General features: G+C 50.7%; 1 protein-coding gene across 5 annotated transcripts in view; it reads right to left on the bottom strand.

Moving 5' to 3' along the window:
- The window catches only part of TSPAN18 (tetraspanin 18), a 200,226-nt gene that overhangs the window by 63,182 nt on the left and 117,034 nt on the right, over positions 1-20,010 (bottom strand). For 4 of the 5 annotated variants that reach the window (XM_030917945.1, XM_010371029.2, XM_010371030.2 and 1 more), the window contains one exon: positions 7,822-7,962. The gene's annotated coding sequence lies outside the window, so the exon portion shown is untranslated. Of the gene's footprint in view, positions 1-7,821; positions 7,963-9,665; positions 9,826-20,010 lie in introns of all 5 variants that reach the window. The other variant, XM_030917946.1, reaches the window with a different exon arrangement.

Here is a 20,010-nt window from a genome sequence, read left to right as displayed (position 1 = left end):
TACAGTGCCTGGCAGGGACTGAAGGCTCCCAAGGCACTCAGATGGAGAGTGACGACAGATGGCCACCTGGGCTCCAGCCTCCAACTGAGTCCCCTAAGGGAAGGATCTAGTAACAGGGCGGAACTTCTGCATGACCAGGGTATCCATGCTGCACCCGGCCTCCTTTCTCTCCATCTCCCCACAGGCTCAGCCCTGCCCTTAGAAGCCAGCCTGTCGCCAGCTGGAGGCCTTGCAATGACTGCAACTGAGTCTATTCACCCTCAACCATTATCCCACCTCCCTGCCATCTTCTCAGGGCATCACCTGTCTTCCTCCTCTGCATAAACCCTTTCATGGCTCCCCAGTGCTCCTGGGGAAAAGCCCAAACTCAGCACAAGAGGCCTATCTCATATCCCTTCCCCTCCCCTACTTCCTCTGCTCACTCCACCCAGTGGCACCACTTGTAGCTCCTTGAATGCTTCTGCTCTGTCATGCCCCAGGGACTTTGCATGTGCTAATCCCTCTGCCGGGAATCTACTCTCTCTGGACTTACACACAGACTCCTTTGTCCCCCTTTAAAACATTCATAAACCAGTCGGGTGTGGTGGCTCATGCCTGTAATCCCAGCACTTTGGGAGGCTGAAGAGGGTGGATCACCTGAGGTCAGGAGTTTGAGACTACCCTGGTCAACATGGTGAAACCCCATCTCTACTAAAAATACACAAATTAGCCAGGTCTGGTGGTGTACGCCTGTAGTCCCAGCTACTCAGGAGGCAGGAGAATTACTTGAACTGGGGAGGTGGAGGTTGCAGTGAGCCGAGATCGGGCCACCGTACTCCAGCCTGGGTGACAGAGCGAGACTCCGTCTCAAAAAAAAAAAAAAAGAAAAAAATCATAAACCAAGCCTTCTCCAGTACCTCCCCCTTCCCCAGCATGCATCACCTGGTCTATGGGCTGATGCATCACAGTGCATTAGACAGGCTGCTGCCTGCTATTGCCTCAGGGGCCCTCAAACTTGAGCCTCCATCAGAATCTCCTGGAGGGCTTGTCAAAACCCAGGTTTGCTGGGCCTCAGCACTCCCAAGTTTCTGATTCAGTGGGTCTGGGACGGAGGTCTGAAAATCTGCATATCTGAGTTCCCAGGAGATGCTGGTGATGCTGGTCTGAGGAGCATCCTTGAGAACTGCTATTTAAACCCTAAGCAACTTGAGGTTGGTCTTTTATTATTTTTTACCTCCAGCCTCTGAAAGAATCTGCTTTAAGGTTGGTGCTCAATCAATACTTGAATGAAAGGTGTTGATGCATTTGTTGCAACCAGTGGGAGTGACAGGATATGTCTTGAGCCATTTTTTCCCCAATTTGTTCACTCTGCAGTGGGTATTCTTCTCTATTCTTTCCCAAGATGGTGGCCAAGTCATTGGGTTCTAAGCCTCGGGGGTGGCTGGTTTCCCAGGCCAGTCAGAAAAGTGGCTGGGTTTAGGAAGACAGCTTAGGCTGAAGCCCATGAAGGTGGCTGCGGTGTGAGCCTGCAGAGGAGAGCGGCAGAGGCAGCAGGCTTGAGGGGAGGGGTGGAGAGCGTCTCTAGAGATCAGCCGGATTGGTGGGATCCAAAAGCTACAAGCTCAGGTGCCCTGCTCCCGGAATGGCTCTCCCAAGAGAAGATCAGACTGTGATGGGGGGATCCTGAGATGCCAGAGAATGGCTGAGAGACTGAACACCAAAGCTCATGGCTTGGAGTTGCAACCAAAGACCACAGCTGTGCCCTGGTTGGCACAGAAATAGCTGCTGCCCACCTGGCCTCATTAGACCCTGAGATTGGCAAAGAAGCCTGTCTGCGGAGCCCCTGTGCGGGCTCAAGTCCAGCAGCCTTTCTCAAATGTTTCGGATCACATAAGGCCACCAAGCCTCCTATGTGATCCTAGGTGGTAAGAAATCCACTCCCCAACATAATTGGGATTGAATGTCTTTCAAATGCACGGAGGGAGCTGAGGGCAGATTAAATCAGATTTAGAGAAGTAAAGGCAGATGGCACACCTTGTACCTGCTGCAAGTCCATTTAACACCAACGATGTGCTGGGCCCCATGCCAGTCCTGCCGGAGCCTAATGCCAATTGTGTTCACTTGGACCTGGGCCTCTACCCGAGTGTGGCAGCAGAGGGCACAGCTGGGAGTGCAGACTGTCAGAAGGTGAGCAGGAACAAACGATTGTGCTGCCGGGGTCACAGACGCTGGAGCTGGACTGAGCCCTGGGGCACCGTGACAGAATAAGGGCCCCTGGCAGGTGGCCATCCACATTGTTTGTGAGCCTGGCACTCCAAGCCTGGCCTGAATGTGGTTCGGCTTAGGCCACTCTCATCCCCAGGACTCTGAGACCCCATAGAGTGCTGGAGACCCCTGTGACTCAGAGCAAACAGTGCTGGGGAAGCCAGGCTGCCTACAGGACCTGACTGCTCCTGCTCCTGTTCCTGCTCCACTGAGGCCCCTTGGCACCAGCCTCAGGACGTTTAGACTGGATGACAACTGGCTGCAACAGCTACCAGACTACTGTCCCCTCCTGACCTCCTACCTACCCCCTGCCCTTAAGGAGAGAAAAAAAAAAAAGAAGAAGAAAAGTTCTAGTCTTGAAGAGCCCTGCATTCAAAGAGAATGTTGCTAGGAAAAGGGACTGATGTGGTTGGCAGGTGGAGGGAAGAGGAATTTGCTTTTTAATTTAAATCCTTTCAGATCATTTGAATTTTTAAGAAGCCTATATTGCTTGTGTAATAATAACTTTTCAAAGTAATTTTTTTTTTTGTCTTACAAATGCAAAGTAGTCTGGAAAAACCCGTGGGGGAGCAAGAAGATGCAACAAATAACTTAAGGGTGTTCATTAAATACACCATCATCATTTTCTTGAGCATTTACCATGTGCCCAGAGCTCTGCTACATGTTTTAACACTCATTATTTAATTTAAAGCTCATCACAGCCCTATGATGCCATTAGTGCCACCATTTTCTAGATGAGAGACGAGAATTTGAGAGAGACTCAATAACATGCCCAAGGTCACCCAGGCTCGGAGCTGGAGTTTGCAAGCTCTGGTCCTTAAATCAGGATACACACCAGGCTGCCTCCCTGAAATCAAACTGAGAAAGCTGATTAGCTCAAAAGCCATTTGTTTTGAGTCCATTGCACTACTTGAAAATTCCTGATATTCCACGGGAGCCAAAATCAAATTGTCATGGAAAAACAAGCCAACAGATTGGTATCTCCAGCCACCCTGGCTGAGGCTGGGACAATATGGATTCTAGAAAATCCACTGTGATCCTTCTACCCATCCATCCATTCACCAACCCCTGGCTGACACCCCACATGGCAGGCTCTGTTGGCTGCCAGAGACCAGAGAGGGTGAGATACCCACAGCCACCAGGAGACCGCAAGGCAAACACAGGGGCAGACTGGACCCCTAGCCCCTCCCACGTGCAGGCTTGGCATCCTCCAGAAATAATCAAAACCCTTTGCAGTTCAGGATCCAAACAAGCGTCAAAGGGGGGTGAAAATGAAACAGGACCTTGCCATTGGCGCCCAGGGCAAGCCCATCTTTCCCCTGAAACACTTCAGTTTTCCTGATGCTGAATGGGACTTAGCAATCCACCCCATCCTTTAGGTCCACGTGCAACACCAGACCAGTTCATTTTAGTGGATTCTCTGGCATTTCACCCAGGCTTTAGGCCCAAGATGGCAAAGGAGGGTTGAACAAACCTTCAGGTGCCATGGGAAGCCGGGGGGGCGGATTTCCCCCCAAGGCCTCAGCCTGAAGACCTGAGCTGCTGAGAGCAGGGACCCTGAGCATCCTATCCAATAGGACTCCACGTGCCTCTCAGAGGCCCAGGCACAAAGCAAGTGCTCAATGAAGTGCTGGTGAATGAACGAATAAATGTGATTCTAGGTAAGGTGGCCCCAACCCCATCACTATTTGGAGATGGGAGGGGTGTGACGTCCCATCCCATCACCAAGTTTTTTTTTTTTGGTTTTTTTTTTTTGAGACGTTGTCTCACTCTGTCACCCAGGCTGGAGTTCAGTGGTGTGGTCTTGGCTCACTGCAACCTCCGCCTCCCAGGTTCAAGCAATTCTCCCACCTCAGCCTCCCAAGTAGCTGGGACTACAGGTGAATGCCACCACACCTAGCTAATTTTTGTACTTTTAGTAGAGACAGGGTTTCACTACATTGGTCAGGCTGCTCTCGAACTCCCGACCTTGCAATCTGCCCGCCTCAGCCTCCCAAAATGCTGGGATTACAGGCGTGAGCCACCGCGCCTGGCCCCCATCACCGAGTTTTTTGGGACATGGACCAACAGGCACCTATACACTGAAGACTCCCACAGAGTTACATTAATACGATTGAAATATAAATAATAACAACACCTGTAGCATCAGTACTACACTGAATGCTGATCCCTGGCAGGTGTTCTGTTAAGCACTTTCTGTCATTCAAGTATTTCCTTTCATCTTCACACAGTCTTATGAGAAGTGTACTATCATTATCCCTAACTTACATATAAGAATACTGAGGCTGTACTGCTGGCAGAGCTCAGATCTGAATCCAGGTCTGACATGGAATACAATGTTTCAAGCTGGAAGGAGCTTGATAAACTACAGGCCAGGAGGCTAAGGACATCAGTAGCACAGCCGGGACCCAAGTCTCCCAACTTCCAGCCCAGGGTCTGCCACGAGGGTGGCTGCTTGCAATGCTCTAGTGAAAATGAGCCCTAAGCTCTGTAAAGTATCTCAGGAATGAGAGGATTAAGAACTCCTGGTCTTTGTGCAGCACCATCTCTTTGAAAGGGCCCTCCAAAACTCCCTTTTCCAGGGAAGAAGAAGACAAAAGGAAAAGGGAGGAGCTACTAAACTCCCCACCCAAGCTGTAATTGAAAGCAGCCTTGAAGACAAGATGGCCCCAGGCCCAGCACGGCCAAGCTTGGAGGCCTGCAGGAAAGAAGGCTAACCGAGTTCATCTGGCTTCCTGCCTGGCACAGTCTTCCAAGCCTCAGGGTCCCACTGCCAGGCCTTTGCTCTCACTGTGTCTTCCTCCCAAATTTCCTGTCTAGCGTCCTCACCTGGCCCATATCTAGGCTCAGCTCTAGGCCCATATCTAGGCTCAGGCCTTGCATCCCCTGATTTTACACCACCACTGTGCAGCGGTAACATCTCCTTCTGGCCTCTGAACCCCCAAGCCTTCTTTTCTATTTCTGCTCTGTACCCTCCCATTCTTTACCTTGGATGTCTTGACTTTGATCGTCTCCCTTAGAGCTGGCCTCTGAGGTGGCTGTTGAGTGCCTCTGAATGAATGAAGAATGCCTGGGAAGTGGAGCTTGTATGATTCGTTTTATGAACAGGTGCACACTCCAGGAGCAGGTCTGCATACAGATCTCTAACAGTTGCCCTTCCTCCTCCCCAGGGCCATGACGAGTGGCACTTTACACCCTAAGTCCTAAAGGGTGAGAACCAAGTCATTCTGCTATTTCTGCTGCATCAGGCACAGGTGGGAACTTTACAAAATGGTGTAGAAAGTAACTGACTGACATATCTACCAAGCCAGCCCAGTTATGGTTTAGCACTGTGTGAGACATCAGGCGAGAGGTTGGGGGCAAGACACCCAGAGGAGGGTCCTGTCCTCAGGAAATCTCCCAGAGGAGAGGGCAGGGATCCCTGAGGACAGGGACCTTTGGGCTTTGCTCACCCTCAATCCCCAGCATCTAAAACAGCTCCTGGCACATGGTAGGCACTCAACAGCCATTGGCTGAATAAATGAATTAATACTCATTGACCCTGAGGTGCTGAGCTCACCATATAAGGCAGGGTGGTGCTGAGCGCTGAGCTGGCTGCATGGTGAGTCACAGCTTTGGAGCCCACAGGCGAGACACAGATGGAGAGAGAGACTGGGGGAGGGCCAAGAGGTTTGTGGTTGACCAAAACCAAGCAAAGGGCAGATCTGACAAAGTGCCTGGCCATATCTGCCAGGGAGGCAGCATCACAAGCTGTGGTTTTCAGTATTTTTTATGCAGAGGAATATTTGCTCAAATGAAATCACACATCTCACCCTAAATGCAGGACAGAGCTGCCACGGTGGAGGGCAGCAGGGCTGCAGGGCTGGCCTGGCCACGTGTACCCTCGTGCCCCCAGAGGCAGAGCCTCCACTCAACCAGTGGCCGTCCCCCTCTACTCCCCTGTCCCTCTAAGGGGCTTCGGAAAAGCAAGGCTGCGGCTGGTCTTCTGGGAAGTGGCCCGTTTAGGGCAAATAAACCCTAAAGAGGCACAAGAAACTCCCCCAAGTCAAGAAGGAGTGGAGGTGGGGGGAAGAAGGAACAGGCCTTCCCAGCGAGTGGAGGTCTACTCAAGGCAGCCAGGTGCTGGGGTGGCTGAAATAGTGGGGCGGCCATCAGAGAGTACAGGGACTCTTTATGAGAAGGACCTTCTGGAACAATCTTTTTGGAATGTGAAGTACCACTTGCAGATCCATCAGAGGCATGGGGTGTGTGTGTGTGTTTGTGTGTGTGTGTGTGTGTGAGAGAGAGAAAGTTGGGCTTTCAGATACTGGATTCACTAAAAATGAGGCACTTAGAGAGAGGCCAACCCTGGTACCATAAATCACAGGAACGACCCCAACTGGGGCACATGCAACCATCTGGGTGCTTTATTGCCCCTGCCCCTGACTCCCACCATGACACCAGTAGGAAGAATCTGCTGCTTTGTCTGCCCGGCATTCCTTTCTCCTTTTTCTAAAAACAATGCCTGGATTTTCCCTTGGAAGTTCATCCCCTCATGCATGCAGGCTGACTTCTCCAACTCAGGACACCTACCACCCTCCCCCACAAACCCCCACCCCGCCCCGATCCCCCAATCCCCCCACACACCCCTAATCCCCCCACAAACCCCCCCTCCCCCCAACCCCCCTACAACTCCCCCACTCCCCCCACAATCCCCCCCACCCCCAGACTGACCCAGTCTGGCCAGTCAGCATAGCTTGTCCTCCAGGTTTCAGTGATTGCTCAGAGGTGGTCATGTGACCCAAGACCATCCAATAAGCCTTGACTTTGGGATTTTTGTTGGAACTCCTAGGAAAAAGAAGCTCTCCTTCCACTGGATTTGAAATGAGCAAGACGTCAGTCTGCAGCTGCATGTCCCTGCCCTGCTGCCACATGGAGAGTGGCTGCCGAGGACTGAAACTCACAAGGAGGGAGGCAGAGGACACGGATGTAGTGAGACATGGTCCTAACAGCATCATTTGAGCCCTGGCTTCAGCCCTGCCTGCCTTGAAACCAATAAATAGGCCCCATATCGCCAATATATTAGAAAACAATAAAAAAAGCTAATAAATGGCCTATCTTGCTTAATCCAGTTTGAGTGTTGGCTCCCAAATGATGCAGCATCTGACCTCAGCTCAGCCTTTGCCCTCTCACCACCCACTGCAGCCAACCTTTACTTCTGACCCACCACTGGTTCTTGCTTACCTGGGCGCAACAGCTCCACCCTTCCCCAGCTGAGCTTGAGGGGCATGGGCCAGCAACCTGGTGGGCTAGCGTGTACCTCGGCCTTCTCAGCTGTCTGGCCCCTCCGAGGGTTATCTTTTTGGCTAATCTAGTGAAACCCCAGCAACCTTGGCTCAGATCCACTCACACTATCTGCACCCCTTACACTCCTGCCCATGCACCTTTGGTGTGATGGGGGAGACAGACACTAATGCATGAAAGAGAATGAATGATAGAGAATGACAGGTGCCCTGCTGATGGTCACCCTTAGCAACAACAACAGCAACAACAAAAGTAGCGAAAATCCCCTTGCTGAACAAGCCTAAACTCCGTTACCTGGAGAGCCAGCGTTGAGACGTCTGCAAAAGGATTATGCCCGCGTCTCCGGAAATCAAATTCAAGGGGTTCCAGTTGCTTTGATGGTAGTATTAGAAGCTCAGCTCATCTGAAGCTTGACGTTGTCCAGGAGATGCTCACCTGTGAGAGGGAAGCAGAGGCAGCCATGATTACCTGCCTGAGCTGAGGTCTCTTCTTTCTGTTTGAAGGGCTCTCCTGGCCCTGCAGGAGGCGAAGCCATAAAACCAAGACTGCAGGAGCCTGCAGGTGAGCATCAGGATTGGGGACTCAACATCTAGATCTGACTGAAGTAGCCTGGAAATAATTCTAAGACACAAAGGTATGCATGTGCCCATGTATGCGTGTGCTGAGTAAAAATACATAAGCATCATAATCCCTGCATCTAGCACAGGGCCCCTTGCAGAAGGGAGAGGAGGTTCAGCAAATGTTTCATGATTTGCTTTGATGTAAAACATAATTTGTACGTCTGAGTGCAAGGCAACTCCATGAGTCCAAGCAGATTGGAGAGAAGTTTCTTCCTCATATGAAAATGCATTCCTGGGATGCTCCATGCAGCCAGACCAATGGCCTCCTTTTACAAATAAGGAGACTGATACCCAGAGAGGGGCACTGACTTGCTCAAAGTCACAAAGCGAGTTGATGGCAGAGCAAGGCCTAAACTCTGGGTCTCTCCTGACTCATGCTGAGGCCTCTCTCTGGGGCCATACCCTTCTCTGTAGCTGTCAGGCTGAAGCAGCCCCAGGTGCATAGCAGGAGCCTGTTGCATGCTGTGGCGGCTGACGGGGGAGGATGCTTACCACCTCTACCCAGTCTTGGGCCTCAGCAGACAAATGTTCCCTGGCTCTGCTCAAGCCCAGACAGAGAACAGGAGGTTGCCCACAGTGGCCAAGAGCATGGGCTTTGGAGGCAGGTGAACCTTGGCCACAGGCGCAACCTCTTTCCAGAAGAGGCAAGTCAGGTGTCCTCTCAGAGCTTCAGACTCTTCGTTTGTAAAATAGGAATAATAACAGCATCTTTTCCTGAGGATTGCCAGGAATTAAAATGACCTTCATAAGTCCGTGAAGCCCACAGAGGAGCATTTGGCATCTAGAAATTGCTCAATAAATGTTAAGGAGGTGACTCAGAGGACAGTGCATGTGCATGTCAGGGGAGGTGAAACACCAGACTTGGGTTGCCTTGTGTTCCTGGCAAGCCTTTAGACAAACAGCATCTCTAAATTCCTCCAGACATTCCTCCCCTCTGCACCCACCTTCTCCCCTTTCTCTGCATCTCAGAGACCTGCGTGGGCCCCCAGATCAGCAAGCCTACCCCTCTTTCTAGGCTGGGAACCTCCCATCTGCCTAAGGATCCCCTTACCCCCATCACCAAGCACAGCCCACATTTCGCCAGCCAGTAAAATGCAAATGTCATTAGCACTGTGCAAGCTGGTGAGCACGAATGTCACACCAGACGGTGTGAACTGGGGAGCAGGGGGAGGGTGCATTCCCCAGGAGGGGTGGCATTCCCAGCATTTTCCAAAAGGGCATGATAAAGAAATAAATAAACGGCTGCAGGAAAGAGGTGACGACAGAGATTGTTTCAGCAGCAGCATACACAGCCATGCCATCCTTGCAGGCTCACCAGGGTCGCCCATGGTTCCTGCTTCAGCCTACCCTGTCCCAGTCCTTACTCTGGGCCTCTCCTCCCCAGCATCTCCTACTCCTCTCTGTACCCCACCATCACACATCTGATAAAGAGGCTCATCTGGGGACCCCCCTGGCCTCCATCTATCTCCCCCAACTTCCATGCTCCCTCAAACTGGCTGAGAGAACCAGATCACCCACCTAACTAACAGATCCATGGAGGGGGGAATCTTCACTCTGAGAAGGAGGTGACAGCTGTAGACCCGCAGGCAGGAGTCCTGGGTTCCAGTCCCAACACCACACTAACTTGCTGTGAACACTCAGGCACACCCTCACCTGCGTGAGGCCTCAGTTTCTCCATCTGTGAAAGGGGATCACGGACCCTCCGTCAGTCTGCCACCTCTCAGGCCAGCTTTGAAGCCTGTGCTTCTAATAACTCACAGGCAGAGGAGCTTCTCCTCCTCTAATTCCCCTGATAACACCCGCGGGCATGTGAAGGCTTCCTGGAGGAGGGGGCAGACATGGGTGTGTGGAGATGGCAGCAGAGTGCTGTGGGCCATGGGCCCACGGTGAGCACAGGCATGGAGATACTCAGATGTGGAAGTGGGGGGCAGGCATTTGAGACCACAGGCCAAGGCTGCCTGTGGGAGCTGAGTAGAAATGAGTATAAATGTCCCGTGGTCAGTGCTTTACGTGTGTCCACCCATTTCATTCTAACAGTGCTATCATCCCCGTTTTATTGATGAGAAACTGAAGCCTGGAGAAGCTAGGTAACTTTCAGATACACAGCTGTGAAATAGACTGGATTTGAACCCCTATTTGCTTTACGAGCGGAAGCTTTTGATCACTGTGGGGTGCTGCCACCTAGACTGTTTAAAATAGAGCGTGAACTAGAGACATTCAGGAGGGCATGTGTCACCCATGTATGCACATGACTGTCGGCAGCATGTGGGGGTGGGCATGCATCTGTGTGTGGTGGGGGAGGGATTCAGCGTGTGAACATGTGTCACTGTAAACGCACGTGTGTGTCATCCTCAAATAAACTTCCTTTCCCAAGTCCAGGCCCAGAAATGCCAGTTGGGGAGGATATGGCTGAGTGGTGGATGGGGCTGGGAGTGGACAGTCACAAGGCCCTGGTCATCCCACAGCAGCTCAGGAAGCCCAGCTCTGAGGGCTGTGATCCAGGCCTGGCCCACATCACCTATCTTCTGATCTCAGGCCCCTTGAGGCCAGGTCCCTCTCACTGAGGCCTGGCCTGGCTTTTTCCTTGGCTCTGTCTCCTTCCCTCTTTAGCTACCTGCTCCAACCAGGGGAATACATCCCGTAGATCAAGTCTGGCGTAAACACAAGGCTGCTGCCAGCAGGTAGGGAAGCCAGTGAGCATTGGCATCCACGGGGGAGGTGGGGAGAGCACAGCTGTGGCACAGCCCGACTTGCATTCCACCCCTGCCTCCACTGCTAGACACTGGCTCTGTGGTCGAGGCAGGCAACCCACCTCTCTGAGCCTCAGTGAAACCTCACAGAGCAGCTGAGATGCCTATCTTAGGTCAAGTTCATGCAAACTGTAAAGTGCAGTGACCACCAACAGAGTGATAGTTCTAATCCCCATGATCAAGATAACCCAGGAAACAGCAGAGAGTTCCCCAGGGAGCCTTGACTGAGAATTCAGCAGATCCCTTTACCTAAGTCCCTCTTTCCCCACCTCTGGGCCTCAGTTTCCTCATCTGCAAAATCCTCAGGATCAAAAACAGAGTGGCGTTCGGCCCCTTGGATGTCTCGTTTTCTTCACCATTATCCACGATGAACATCATAGCTGGAATTAATTTGCCAGAAACCAAAAGCCCATTCACGCCGCAGTAAACCAAATAAATGGTGCCCAGGACAAGGAAGTTTTATGGAAGAAGAGAGGAAAATAGTTTTGTCTGAGTCACTGATCAAGAAGAAATGTGACAATTCTCGGAAGACAGAAGGAAGCGTGCAGGGAGGGAGGGAGGGAGGGAGGGAGGGAGGGAGGGAGGAAGAGCTGTTGAAAGTAGGTAGAACTTGGACAGGTCTTCCCCGAAATTTGCATGGGGCTGGTCCTGAATTCAACAGAGAAGACAGGGAGTTCTGTTTCCTGGAGACCACGAGGAACATGAACATTCACTCATTTGGAAAGCATTAACTGAACACTTGCTATATACCTGAGATTCCAGGAGCACCAAGGATGAGACAGGCACAGATTATACCTTCAAAGGAGCTATTCACTGTTATGGGCAACAGAAGACAATGCCTGTGGGTCTGTAGTTCCAGGTGGCTAAGGAGGGGTTCATCAAATCATTATGAATTCAGAGGAGTGAGAGGCCCCAGGGAAGGCTTCCTGGAGGAAGGAGAAGATTGGAATGTATGAAGATGTGGAAGGCACTATAGACAGAGAGACCAGGGCAAACAAAGGCACAGGGGTACCCACATGTGGGTGGGTATTCAAGACCATGAGCCAAGCCCGCCTGTTGGGGCAGAGTGGGAAGTGAGACAGAAGTGGAAGGCAAGGGGTGGATGGTTAAGGTCCTTGAATGCCAGGCCAAGGATGATGAAATTTATCCACAGGCAATGGGGAGCCACTAAAGATCACAAGGCAGAAATGTGCTTCCGGGAGGTTAAAAGCAGCAAGAAGGCTGGGCACAGTGGCTCATGCCTATAATCCCAGTACTTTAGGAGGCTGAGGCAGGTAGATCATGAGGTCAGGAGATCAAGACCATCCTGGCTAACATGGTGAAACCCTGTCTCTACTAAAAATACAAAACACTAAATAGGCGTGGTGGTACACACCTGGTAGTCTCAGCTACTCGGGAGACTGAGGCAGAAGAATCACTTGAACCCGGGAGACGGAGGTAGCAGTGAGCTGAGATCGTGCCACTGCACTCCAGCCTGGGTAACAGAGTGAGACTCTGTCTCAAAAATAAACACATAAATAAATAAATAAATAAATAAATAAAATAAAAGCAGCAAGAAGCCCAGGCAAGTGGAAACAGAAAACAAGAGGATGGAAGGAGAATGGGCAGGGCCTGGTGGGGGTGGGGTGAATGGGGATAAAGGTGATGTCAGGGGAAGGTGGGTGGGTGGTGTGGGGGGATACTGAGTCTGACAGGCCGAGGGTAGGAAGACAGATGTAGGAGGGAAAATGTTGGCTGATTTAGATACTGTGAGGGTTAATTTTAGGTGTCAGCTTGACTCATACAGACATGTCGTGTTTGCATCCCAGCTCTGCCACTGTCACCAAATGTGTGGCCTCAGGCAAGTCATTTAACCTCTCTGGGCCTCAGTTTCCTCCCCTATAAAGTGGGGGGAAAAAAAATAAAGCCATTTCAGGAATGTGAGATTCAACCAGCTTATATATCACAACCACTTTGAATACAGTAAGTGATTGTCGAATGCTTCCTTTTTAAAATTTATTACTTTTATTAACTAGTGATGCCTTTCCCCTACTACAAATAAAGACACTGAAGCTCAAGGTCAAATAACAGGCTACAGTTGGCTGTGCTGGGCCTCAAATCACAGAAGAAGCAAGTTATGAGCAAATAAACCTGAGATGACTCAGAAAAGAGTCTTGATTTTAAAATATTGTTAAAGAAAAAGGGTATTTTATGACTTTTGCACAGTGTGCTTATTAAACTCAAGCTATAAATGTGAACTAATAAGTAAAATGAGTTAAGTTAATGAAAAAACCACCTTCAGGATGAATCCATATTATCTAATGGCAGTCCATAAACATAAACATAACATTTAAAAATACAACAATGAATTGCAATGCCCAGCAGTTCAAGGAACCTACAATTTCTCTGTCTGAAAAATAAAAGCTATTGATTTTTGCTGGGTTCTCACTGCTCATGAGTGAGTCTTTGGGAAGTCATAAAGGAAGGAATTATTTCCAATTGTTTACTCACTAAGGATCATATGTACTGAATTTAAATTGTCTCCAATTCCTAATTAGTACAAACCAAATTAGAATCTGAGTACAGCAGCGCTGGAAAGGTCCTTGGAGGCCTCTGAGCTCAGTTTTTCTTAGTTTTATAGACCAGGAAGCAGAGACAGAGAATGGGAGTGACTTGCTCAAGATCACACAGCAAGGGTAGGATCCAGGTGAGAAATAGGCTCCTGCACACAGGTCAGCATCCTGCTTTGGTCCCCACAGTGTTCAGGATCAGGTTATTAAATCCAGTCCCAATGGGTGTGCGGTGCTGGTACCCGGGCCTCAGCCCAAGTGGTTCCTACAATAAAAACTTTCTCCCAGCTGCTGGGGAAAAGGAATCTGCCCAAGAACGGACCCTCAAAGCCAAACACAGTCTCAGAGGGTGCAGGAAGGGACTGGTGGCCAAGTTTGCAGTGAGTTCTAAGACATGACAGCACATTACCACGTATGGAGCACTTGAGCCCCGTGCCAACCCAGCTTGGCTTGGCAGCCCTGCCAGACAGGAGACACCTGGGCCTCAAGTTCTGTTCCGAGAGGGGCTGCAGGGTGGCACGGCCCCAGTCGTAGGTCAGTTCCTCCCAGTGTTCCAGGTGAGGCTGGGGAACAAAGTGCTCATTGTATGGTGGGTGAGGGAGAGGTCTCTAACTCAGCGAGGCTCTATCAAACACACTCACATCACACACACACACACAAACACACACCGCCCAATGAGCAGAGACCAAGGAGCTCTGCATGTGGCACAGGCGTGTGTGTGTATGTGTATAAATGTTCAGCCTCAGGCTGCACATGATTATCAAGCAGATGTTTAATTACTACCTGAGTGTAATTAATCAACACGATTAATACACAACCCATACCACATAATTACTTTGCAATTACACCAAAACGCAATATTTTATTGCTGAGGGTTTGCTAATTACCCGGCCTTGCCAAAGGACAGGTATAATGGGCAGCAATTTTTCTTCCTTCCCTTCCTTCCTTTCCTCCCTCCCCTGCCCTCTCATTAATCTTCTGGGCTGATGTCCCCACCACACAGAACCAGGAGCCCCAGAGGGCTGCGGACTCCTCCTCAAGGTGCTGCTTCTGCGCTCAGGTCAGTTTCCAAGTGAAGCCCTGGTCCTCTCCTCTCAGTGCTTCTGCTTGGAAATGTATGTCCACTCCAGAAATAAAGACAGCCTCCTGCAGGCCTGTAAATGGAGAGGTGTGTGGGGTGGGGGTTACCTGCAGAAGCTCTGCAGGCAGCTGCCTGGAGTGGAATCCTGGCTCTACCAGTTATTGGCTGGGTAATCTCTGTCAAGGTAACTGTGCCTCGGTTTCCCCATGTGTAAGATGAAGACAATGGCAGTTATCATCTGAGGGGATTCTTGTGAGTATTGAATACAGCAAAAGCCATGAAGCACAGTGCCTGACACAGAGGAAGGCCTGTGTAGCAATTATTGTCATTATTGTCCCAGAAATGGCCCCTCCAGGAATGCTTCCAGTCATTCAGTCTCCCAGACTTACGGGCCTTCAAATTCCACTCTCTCCCCCCTGCCAAAACAACTCAGTCCCATCTACCTGGAAACATCTCCATAATGAGGCCCCTCCCTTCTCACCCCCTTCATGGACTCCACATCCCTAACCTGAGCTTTCATCCCTTGTCACCCAGTCCCCAGCTATAACCTCCACAGTCTCTCTGCTGCCCCTTCATTCCATCCTCCACCAGGCGGGAAGACAGATCTTCAGGAATGAAGCTTGGACCATGTCCCTCTCCTGCTCAAAAACCTTCTATAGCTCACCATTGCCTCTTCACCAAGGTGCTTCCCCACCTGCTGTTTTAGGCCCTGGAAGACTACCAATGCCCAAGTCCCTCCTTCATTTATTAGGGTGTTAGTATAGCACAAACACTTGATCTTTTGATGAAGCAATGAGCACTTGATCCCGTGAAGGGATGTTTTGGTAGATTTTAGATGCATCTCTGCCTTCCAAGTTGGAATGGCCCAGAGCATTTTTATAAGCCTGCATATTTCCCAAGTGTCTCCTGGGAGGTGAGGTTTATCTGTCATAGTTCATTTGTAGACCATCTTGGTTCCTTTCCCCTTCCCCTGATAAACATCCTGCCTGCATTTAGGAACAACTGATCTTTTAGGGCATAGTAACCCCCATGTCTGGCTGAGCAAAGAGACTATATAAGGACCCTCAGACACAGGGTCAGTGCATGGTCCACTTGAGAGGCAAGAATCAGGGACAGGACAATAGACTCTAGCACAGGTGGCACACACTGGAGAGAGAGCCAAGGGGGGGCACACACATGTGTCCTGCTTTTAGGGACCCCCACCTAAAACACAGGGAGCTCACAAAGAAAACAGACGCAGTTCCTCCTGGCATGGGACTCAATGCCCAATAGGAGTCAAACCTGAGACAGGAATCAACAAAGATCAGTTTGACTGTCACTGCTGCCCCCCTGCCCACCACCGTCACCCATGGCCTCTATCCTAAGAGCTTACCATAGGCAGGTGCTGTACAATGCATTTTCCCTCCTGATCTCAAAACCAACAATCCAGCTAAGAGATGTGTTCTCCCATTTTAAAGATGAAGAAACGGAGGCTCAGAGAGAGAATTTGCCCAAGGTCACCTGCAGTGCGTACACGGCTGCACTTGGACTTGAACTCAGTTCTGCCTGACTGCTGGGCCCCAGCACCTGCCTCCTGATCACCAAAGGGACCTGAGTACAGCTGAAGAGACAGGGCCAGCGGGGTGGGGGGAGCCCCATGGTTAGAGTCCTCCCCTGGGCAAAGCTCACTGATGTCTTCCTTTGTCACCTTGTGCCACTCATGGGCCATGTGATGTCAGAGAACCACAGATGCCAGGAGGCAGCTCCAAAGAAAGAGAGGGAATAGGGGGTACCCCAGTGATTACTTCCCTGGGTTCTACTGGCCTCTTCCCACATCATGAGTCTGGGGCTCCCTCTTTCTCTCAAATGAGTCCTGTTGACACTGGCTCCCTTCCCCCACCCCTTCCTCACTCCCAATTCCTGTTATGTCACAGACTTTGCAGCTCAGCCAGGCAAGTAACAGGCAGAGAATGGGAATTTTACCTGTTAATTTGGTTTCTGAGCCCCTGCTGCTTGCCAAGCCTGAACAGCTCTGAAGAGAAGGAAAGAAGTGGAGAGAGAGCAAACAGCAAATGGGGCATCAGTGGTCGCTAGGGGTGCACTCCTTGGGGGAAGGCAGCTCAGTGAGGCCGGCAGAGCCAGCCTCCTTGGCTCCAAGAGAAGGAAGGGGCCTGGTTTCCAGGGTACCAGCCATCTGCTCACTTTGCCCCATCTTTGGTGGGGAAAGAACTGAAAGCCTCAAGGAGCCAAACGAATCAGGGCAGGGGCAAGCTCAGCTAGGCATGGGAGACCCCTGCCCATCATCCTCCTTTCCCACAACCTGTCAGCCTTCCCTAACACAGCCTATTCAAAAGGTACTTTGAGGCCGGGTGCTGTGGCTCATCCCTGTAATGCCAGCACTTTGGGAAGCCGAGATGGGCAGATCACCTGAGGTCAAGAGTTCAAGACCAGCCTGGCAACCATGGTAAAACCCCTGTCTCTACTAAAAATACAAAAAATTAGCCAGGTACAGTGGCATGTACCTGTAGCCCCAGCTACTTGGGAGGCTGAGGCAGGAGAATCACTTGAACCCAGGAGGCGGAGGTTGCAGTGAGCGGAGATCACGCCATTGCACTCCAGCCTGGGCGACAGAGCGAGACTCCATCGGGGGGGGCGGGCGGGGAAGCAACAAAAGGTACTTTGAGCCCTCACTATCCTGGGCACTTCATTCAATCCTCAAATCCCTTCCCATCCTCCCTTCATTATGAGACAGCTGTTGTTATTATCTCCATTCTGCAGGTGTAGAAATTGAAGTTCAAACTGATACTCTATCCTTAAAAAGGTCAACCTAGAGGTACCACTCCCAGGTCTACACTCAAGAGGACTGAACACAGGGACTCAAACAAAGATTGGTACACAAATGTTTATAGCAGCATCATTTATAGTATCCAAAAGGTGGGGACAACTCAAATGCCCATCAACAGATGAATGGATAAGCAGATGAATGTGGTACATCCATGCAGTGGAATAGTATTCAGCCATCAAAAGTAATGAAGTTCTGATAGGTGCTACAATGGATGAACCTCCCAAACGTTATGCAAAGTGAATCGCACACTTTAAGATGACTAATTTTATGCTATGTAAATTTTGCCTCAATTTTCTTTCTTTTTTTTTTTCTTTTTTTTTTTTTTGAGACAGAGTCTCGCTCAGTCACCCAGGCTGGAGTGCAGCGGAGCAATCTTGGCTCACTGCAAGCTCCACTTCCCAGGTTCACACCATTCTCCTGCCTCAGCCTCCCAAGTAGCTGGGACTACAGGCACCTGCCACCACGACTGGCTAATTTTTTGTATTTTTAGTAGAGACGGGGTTTCACCATGTTAGCCAGGATGGTCCCGATCTCCTGACCTCGTGATCCGCCTGCCTCGGCCTCCAGAAGTGCTGGGATTACAGGAGTGAGCCACCACGCCCAGCCCCCAGTTTTATTAAAGAAGAGGTGATGTAACTCACAGGAGGTCAAAAAGCTCCTAAGTGAGGGATCCTGACTCACACTTGTGGCTTTCTGAGCCCAGGACCTGTACCCTTGGCCACCATCCTGTCGCCTGCTCTGTGCTTGTCCACCTCCAGGCCTTTGCCTCTGCTTACTGCCCCCACCAGGAAAGCCCTTCTTCCCCACTTCTGTTTTCAGAATCCTTCCCATCCTTCTAGAGCCTTGGTTAAAAGCCACCCCATCCCTGAAGCCCTCCTGGATTTCCTGGAAGTTCTCTGCCTTGGAGCCGCACAGTCCTGGGTCTCTCCCTCTCCCAGGGCAAGTGGCTCCTCCTCTGCTTCCTGCTGAAGTTAGTGCTCCACAAAGTTCCCACCAGCCTGAGGGAATACTGCAGGCACAGGGCCCTTCCGAGAGTTAAATATTATGAAAGCCCCCGAAGTTCTCCACTCTGTGCATGGCATACAGTAGGTACTCAATAGATGATGGTTTTTAATAGGCTGGGTTCATTCCTGAAGAGCAAGGACCTGCCACTCCCAGGCGCAAGTCCTGTGCTCAGCAGGATTCCTCAAATGGCTGCAAAGTAGAAGGTGGATGAAAACTTCCCTGACAAAGGGGCACCTTCCTACCTGGAAAGAGCCTGTATTTCCCCTGGGCAGGAAACCTATCTTAGTTTATGTTATAATAAATGCAACTCCACTTCCTCTCAGCTAGGGTTGGCCCTAGCATGGGTGCACACACAGACATATATAGACACACAAAGACACACACACACACACACACACACAGCCCCTTGGAAGAGCCCAGCCCAGAGCAGACTGTTTCTGTTAAATGTTCGGGGCTCCTTAGACTTGATGTTTGTCGAGTGTTTTGATCCCTGAGGTGTCCCCACAACCAGCTTTCACAGTTCAGGGGAAGTCAGAAGCTCTGGCCTCAGGGGAGGCAGGCCCCTGCCAAGCACTCTCCCTCATCACTGCACAGGCCTGCCCAACACCCCGCAAGAAGGGACAGCCACGTTCATTAAACAGATACTCATCAAACATCAGAGATGCATGTTGAGGCGGTGGGAATGGAGTGTTAGCAGGAAGATCTCTTAGCTACAAGCCAGAATGCTGGAGTCACACAGAGCTGGTCTGGTTCGGATTCTGCTACTTCCTGGCTCTGTGAAATGCTGGATAAGTCATTTTATCCCTCTGAGCCTCAATGTCCTCATCTAGAAGATGGGAATAAAGAGACCCACCGCTCACAGGGCTGTTGCATAGAGGAAAAGAGATGCCACCTGCAAAGTACTCGGCACAGTGCCTGGCACACAGTAAAGAAAGGTTCCATCAGTGTGGTCATTGTTGTCATTTTTATTCTCCCCATCTTACAGATGCAATAACAGAGACCCAGGAAGGGAAACAGGAGCCTGGGAGAGTCATAAAGCCCCCAAGCTGATGCTTTGCTCCCCACTGGAAGCCCATTTTTCCCTGCTGCCTTAGGAAATGCCGCAGGTCTGGCATTGGTGATGGCTCACCCTGCCAGGTGGAAATAGCACAGGTGGCACCTACCCACCCACTTCTGTCAACTGTATGCCCTGGAGAGTGTCAAGCAGACAGCACAGAGGGCAGACAGAACACAGGTCTGGGATCTGGGATCGGACAAGAGGCTCACCCATTTCTTGGCCAGGTAGCTTTGGATAAGTCCCAGCTTCACGCTTCTTTCCATGCAGTTCTCTTGGTCTGGAATGTCCTTCCTCTCTTTGCCCACCTGATGAACTCCTATTCATCCTTCAAGACCCAGTTCACATGTTGCCTCCTATGTGAAGCCTCCCATCTATCCCACAGCGAAGTGGCCACTATTGTACTGTGCTCTCATTGCGTTTTCTTCATCTCTACAAGCTCCGTGAGGTCAGAGAGTGTTTCTGGTGTATTCTCTGCAGGACCCTCATCAACAAGCCTGGTACATACACACCATGTCAAAACTCAGTGAGATACTCATGTGCCAGGTACTGTGCTAAGCACTTTGCATGCAGTATCATTCTTTCATCCATGCAACAGCT

Source organism: Rhinopithecus roxellana, chromosome 15 (genome assembly GCF_007565055.1).
Source record: "Rhinopithecus roxellana isolate Shanxi Qingling chromosome 15, ASM756505v1, whole genome shotgun sequence".
Classification (NCBI taxonomy): Eukaryota; Metazoa; Chordata; class Mammalia; order Primates; family Cercopithecidae; genus Rhinopithecus; species Rhinopithecus roxellana.
Note: the sequence above shows the minus strand (reverse complement) of the source record. Positions and strands in the feature narration are given on the sequence as shown.